Here is a 6860-nt window from a genome sequence, read left to right on the forward strand (position 1 = left end):
CCAAGTACAGATTACCAACACCAAATATTCCTGTGTACCTTTATGCAAGGAACACAGGAATACATACCATCTAAATTTGAAGGCGCAAAAACTATGTTTGGGATAGCAAAAAAAAAATTTGCTTTGAGCTCAAGATGTTTACTAATCTGTTTCCTAATTCAGATAATGTTGCACGTCTAGCCAATACCAAGGAAAATGGACTAAGTAAATTAAGATTTAGGAGACAAAAGGCTTTTCATTTTTATTGCTGTTCTTGCAGAGGAACCACATGCACAGACTTTTTTGGGGGCAGCGGCAAAATGAAAAAAAAAAAAAAGGCACATCCAGTGCACATTTTTCAGCACCCAAACTTTAGCATGTGTTTTGGCTCCCAAGAGGGGACTTCACCATGTTTCTTTTAAAAAGGGCCAATTTTTGGCAGTTGTGCATGCAGCCAATGCTTATGCCAAATAGGCCATGTTATGACAGTACATTATGACAGTATGTTCTGTTTGAGCAATGACTGGACCAGCAGGTTGTCACAACACTTTGATTTGACTAAGGGTGTACAAAACAGTGGCAAAAGTTAAGCAATCTTCCCTTCCCTGAAATGGGATTTTTCAAAAAAGCATTTCCTCTTACACTGTTTTCTTTAAAGTGTCAATTCTACATATCCATCTGCAGTACAATAAAGCATGAATGGAACAACTACAGGCTGAATATCCTTAATGCCAACAGGCTTACTGTACTGCATACCATGGGGGTCTGTTTTCACCTTCTATGGTGTCATCTTTAATGAATACCCTTCATTGTTGTCTTACTGCCCTCTACAGGTCTAGTGATGTAGTACAATTACATTTATTTTTTTCTGTATACCTTCCTGGCCTGATATGCTTAATCTCTATTGTACTTCAGATCTCAGCGGGAACACAGAGAGGAGAATGTTTACTCATAATGAATGGTGTTATTTGACCAGATCGGAGCATTCATGGCTCAGATACACCATTTCCCTTTTATGGCAAAACACCCTACTTTGGAGGCCTCACCGCAGCCATGTCATCAGACTTACATAAAGATGTTCAGGAAATATTTATTGTTTTGGTGTTTAGTAGCTGTACAAGTTGAGCGGACATGCCTTTTCAAAGAAGAAACTTTTAACATTTTTTAAACTTTTGAAATGGCCCGAAAGGGGTCATTTTTGTGCAGGTTTTTTAAAAAAATATGTCACTCCGTGTCACATGTAACATGAGTAGATTTTATTTAAGGTCTTCAAGAGCTATATATGTGTAAAAAAAAAAAAAAGTAATCCTTTTAAGAGGTACTGGGCCAAGGGGGTAGGTTTGGAGTCAAAGTTTTCCAGCCTATATGTGACATTAAATTATTATTTTTTGCCAGACTTGGTGTATGTGCAAAAATCGCCCACAAAGGCAGAAAAAATAGCAATCCTTCATGGGAAAAAAAAAAATCTGCCCAAGGAATACAAAAGGCTCTTGCAGCCTACTTGGGCCTTAACAATAACTAAAAAATAAAATAAAATAAAAATTGAAACAACTTTTTATTATTATTACTATTAAAAGGCTTCAAGCTGCTCTTCTCTCCAGATGCTACTCAGAAATACAACCGTAAAAAAATAATACATGCACATAAATAAAGTGTGCAAAGGATTAATGAAAGTCATTAAGGGTTTTTCCATTGTAAGATTCTGTGGCTCAAAGCCAATGTACAAGCATCCCAGCCAAACCAGCAGTAACTGAACAAACTAGAGTGCCAGATGACATGCCCTCACCACGCCTTCACATCCACACCACACAGGAGGGACATGCAGGGGCAGCTGGGGCAGTCAAGGTGAGAGCCTCATTTCACAGAGTTGAAAGAGGATCTGTAATTGGCCGACAGAGAGAGACAGACTGCATAGCCTGCCCAGCAGAGTTTTAAGTGGGGTGTTGTTACAGTGGATGAAGTATCACATCATGGGATCCAGACAGAGATAACTGAGATAACTGTCAATGAAATAGAATAGAATAGAATAGAATAGAAAATACTTTATTTATCCCCGAGGGGAAATTCAGGAGTCACCGCAGCATTTAAGAAAACAAAAGTAAGAAAGAGTATAGAAAGTGCAAAAATGTCCATAAGAAATTAGATGACGACATCCCGTCCACCACTCGTCCACCACTCTCCAGCCCAGCCAGTCTGCACCTCCACAGGGTCCAGGACTGAGCCTACCCAGCAGTCCGTTCAGTCTCTGTCTCCTGGATCCTGTCTGCCCACAGCAGGTGAAGCTCCTCCAATGTGGGGCTGGCGTCTGATGTCAGCTCCGTCAGCCACGTCCGTGAACAGCACGATGCCGCTGGGTTAGCACAGCTAGCTCATCCATCCCCCGGAGCGAGATCCCACGTTCCCAACAACGATGGATGGAAGGACAGGTCCACGTCGTCACCTCCCAGCTCACATCCGAGAACCAGCACGTCGTCCTCACCGCCTCCTCCTCAGCTCGAGAGAAATCATCAAGCCCTACACTAGTTAGCATTGACATGCTACAGGCTGCTAACAGCTAATTTCGCATGTAAACAATGCAGCCATGGTTACATGTAGGATCTCCAGACAAACACAGGAGAAAAGTAGTAAAAACTACCGCCGAAGCCACAAAAAGTTTGGTGTCCGTGACCGACAATGAACCATACAAAGTGATGATCCACTCCAAATACAAAGATGACGAAAAAGAGACGAAAAAATTAACAAGAAACGGACAAAGACGAGAGAGCTGCTGCAACAGGCAGCTACTTGGGTACTAGTACAGTACTTGGTATAAATGGATGTATTTGATTTATTGCACTGGATTTAGTTCAGAAACAGCATAATAATACTCAAATTAGAAATATACTCTGGCAAAATGCGTATTTGGTCTAAATGGAATCACCATGTACGTTTAAATTTAGTTAAATTGTTGACTATACTACATGTTCAGAGTCTCTGTGATGTCCATCCATTTCCTTCAAAAGAGCTGTCTTTAAATCCATCATTGATGGTCTCCACATTGGAAATGCTGACTCAATCCAACTTTCAGTCAATCTAGTTTAAGACAAAAAGAAGGCATTGAGGCAGGCCTTGAGACTTTTCACCAACAGAGTTTGTATGCTCACCTGTCAGTCAAGTAAGCCATGACCTTAATAAGAAAACTCATAAGCGTAACATCTTAACTAGGGCTGTCATTTTAACGCATTAATTAGATTAATTAATAACACCGCAAATTAACGCGTTCTAAAAATTAATGCAGATTAATCTGGATCCCAAACCCGCGAGGCGTTCAAAGACGCACTTATTTTCAAATGTCTAGCATTTACAAACTGTTTGTCCTACATGGAAAAAGTGGTGTTCTCGTCAGGTTTTCAAATTTCCGACGGTCCCTGAATGTATCACACCTGACATCAGCAACATGCTTTGGGAAGAGAGAGCGCTGTTAAGGGGACTGCCGTCCACATCTCGTTTATTCACACGTCTTTTTTGAAAATCTACAGAAAATCAACCGTTTGCTCTAGCTCAATCCTGTAAAAAACAGGTAATTTTACACTCTTTACTGCATCAAACAAGCTCTGAATGATCGATAAATGTTTTGTATTTAAATCTAAAGAACTCTTTGAAAATTTCCTTCCATCTTCCTGGTGTCATGTTTCAGCTTGGGGCTGCTCTGCACCAATGAGCAACAGTTTGTGTGTTCACAGCATGTAAAACTGAAAATAAAGTGTTTTGTACATAGTTCCTCACAGTTTTTAGCCTTTAGCCCTGGTTCTCCTGACCTCAGAGAAGTATAGAAGTTCATATTGCAGTGAAAATTGAGTCCACATCGAGTAAAAATGTGACAGAAGCAAAAACTGTCCTTAAAATCAAATCAGCTTATCTTAGGTGCAGGACTGTGTAGATTTTGTAAAGATAGAACCATAACACTTTTTTCATTTGTTCCTTATGCCTCAGGGTACCTAAAAATGTGTTGTATATATTCCCACCTTATTTTTAAATGTTTTTAAGGTCTTTTAATGTAATTTTAATGTCCTGGAATTCAAATCCTTTATTTTGGGACCTTAAGCAGATATGAAATTAAAATGCGATTAATTAGATTAATTAATTACAAATCCTGTAATTAATTAGATTAATTTTTTAATCGCCTGACAGCGCTAATCTTAACATATGACAAGTACAAAAAAAATGCATCGGGTACAATTTGTGCTATTTTGAATGGGTGCGATGTGGTTTTCAGAGCTTTTGCTGCCACCTTTAAGTGGACACTTGATTAACTTACAGTTTAAAAAAAAAAAAAAAATGCATTTGATTCATGTTTCGAGACCTAAGGTGGCTGTTTGAGTTCAACTCAAGCAAACTATGCCCAGATTTAGTGCACATTTGCACTTTCTTCTGCTCACCACAACTGATGTTACCAATAATCCTATGTCATGACAGAAGACATAAAAACTAATTACTTTTATTACAGTTGCCTTGATTTGCAAGCAGCGACCTCCGGTCTAAGAATATGAGACAATGTAGAAGTGCTAAAACCTGCTGTTTTTCGAGTGTCTGCTTGAAGCTATCTAAGTATGGGAAGTCACATTCACACCAAGCCAAAAAATGATGTTTTCACAGCAGAAATAAACCTTTTTGCAGCCTGGTTTAAAAAACGTCTCCTGTCTGAATCATTCATTTTACTACCCGCACACACTGTATGGGGGGTGAATCTTTTTCTAACTTGACAGTTCAGAGGATATTAAGATCACAAGCTCGCCCAATCAGAGGCACAGCTCAGCTCACGTGACTGACAAGCACTCATAGCTGTACTTGAAGCCCCCCTCACTTCCAGTATGGCTGCTCTATTCGATTTGCTTTAAAAGACTGTATCAGAATATAAGGGGGACGTCAGGGAGTCCATTAATTATACAGTCTATGATTCAATGTACTTACATTGTTTCAGCTCATATCTTGTTCTGGAATGTGTTAAGTGTCAACTTTTTTAATCCTCTTTCAACATAGCCCCTCACTCTGCTGTTATATTACTTGACACAACTGCATGTGTTTCTTCTTAATGTCCTTTTGAAGAGTACGCCCAGAAATAGAATGGCTGAGGGGATTTGGGCCACAGGTTCAAGACAGAGCATGTGCACGTTAAAAGAGAGCAAGTGTGTTTGTCTGTGTGCTTGCATTGGGTTAGTATATGTGTGTTGTGCGCCCCAGGGAGTTGGACTCAGACAAAATTACCTGTCAGGGGTTGACATCACCTACCCCCCAGCCAACCATACACAGAGGACAACTGGGCCCTGCTCCAAGGCTCCTGTGATCTGTCAGCTTTGCTGGCCTCTCCTTCGGTTTCTCTATCTATCTGAATATGTGTTATTTCTTTCTTTATTTTCTTACTCCTTTTTTTCTTTTCCAGTTTGAAAGTATAGGTCAGAAAAGTCAGGACATTTCTGGACAAAAAAGATGCCCAATGTCTCCCTCTGGTGCTTGTTATTATTGCAGCCTGTTGCCACAGGGGTGCTCAAGACATATAAATGCTGGTGTCTCTCTCTGACTCACAAACCTGGAGGAAGATGTGTCAGGGGCCGTTGTACCCTCAGGTCTGATGGCCTCCAGGCTGTCCCTCATCATGCCACTATCACCAGTTGTGAATGAATGCCCCCAGACATGCAGATACTCATTCAAACACTGAGATACCACAAAAATTGCCCCCAAACTAGAGCATATAAATACACACACATAATTGAAAACGTCACCCATAAGCATAATAACTGCACAGGATGATACACAGCTCTCTTTCTCTCTCTCTATTTTAGGCTGGGGCTCTCTTTCTCATGCACACCCCATGACCCCCACGGTCACCAGAGAGTGAGAAAATGGAGCCTGAACCAACATGTCTGATTGGGCTGCACTTGTCAAAACAGCGGTAGAAGGCAGGGAACTGGGCTCAATGTTCTCAAGACTCTTCTCTCAAGGTCACAGTTTTTTTTTCAACTAGACTTCCTACAGGGAAAAGGCTTGACTGACTACTGCCTGTGCATACAGTATGTGCTGTGTATAATGTATTTTTAACACTACAGGTCAAAGCTGGAGCCAGATATACTCGCCTGTGGTGAATGCAATCCTGTCCAAGAATTGCATGGGGTTTTTTTTCAGAACAGACTTCAGTAACTTGCTTCAACAATCTGCACTAAAACCAACAGCCAAATTGTGTTCTGTACATAAAAACCTTAGAAAATGCAATTTGATATATTGTACAATAGCTAAAAGTCTTTGTGAGGATTGTTTCCTTAAAACAGTATACCAGAACACTGTCACACACTTCTATCATTTCTGGGTAGTACTGGACAATAATGAAAACTGTCAAGATAAAAAAGTGTCAAACGAGTTGATATCCATAGTAATCTTGAGTAGTATCAAATCAATACTAAACTACTTAACTCCAAAGCCAGACTTTCATCTCACTTCTCAAATCCCCTCTTTGTTGTGTTGTAATAGTAAGCACGTCTTTTGAGTAGGATACAAATGTTTTTAAAGAAGTTTTAGCAAGTAGACCTTTATTAAAGTGGAGCCAATTTGTATAGTTAAACATAAATTGTGTTTTGTTGTTATCAGTTTTTATTTTAAATAGTAAAGTCTGTTAAGGGAATTAAAATATATATATATTGAAAGCTACTTTGCTATCAAGAACTTAAAAATTGTGGATACTTTTAATGTTTTGGGGCGTTTTCAAAGGAAAAACGAACAGTTATTGTTGCCACCAGCTGTTTTCAATGTGTAATAAGGGTTAAACATTGACCATATTATCATCAGAGCTGAGCACATGTCTTACAATCTGTTAATCGTTAATATATAGTATACATCAAGATCAAAATGTA

This window comes from Halichoeres trimaculatus, unplaced genomic scaffold (genome assembly GCF_033239565.1).
Source record: "Halichoeres trimaculatus isolate MK-OKI-2021-1 unplaced genomic scaffold, fHalTri1.1 fHalTri1_scaffold_12, whole genome shotgun sequence".
Taxonomy (NCBI): Eukaryota; Metazoa; Chordata; class Actinopteri; order Labriformes; family Labridae; genus Halichoeres; species Halichoeres trimaculatus.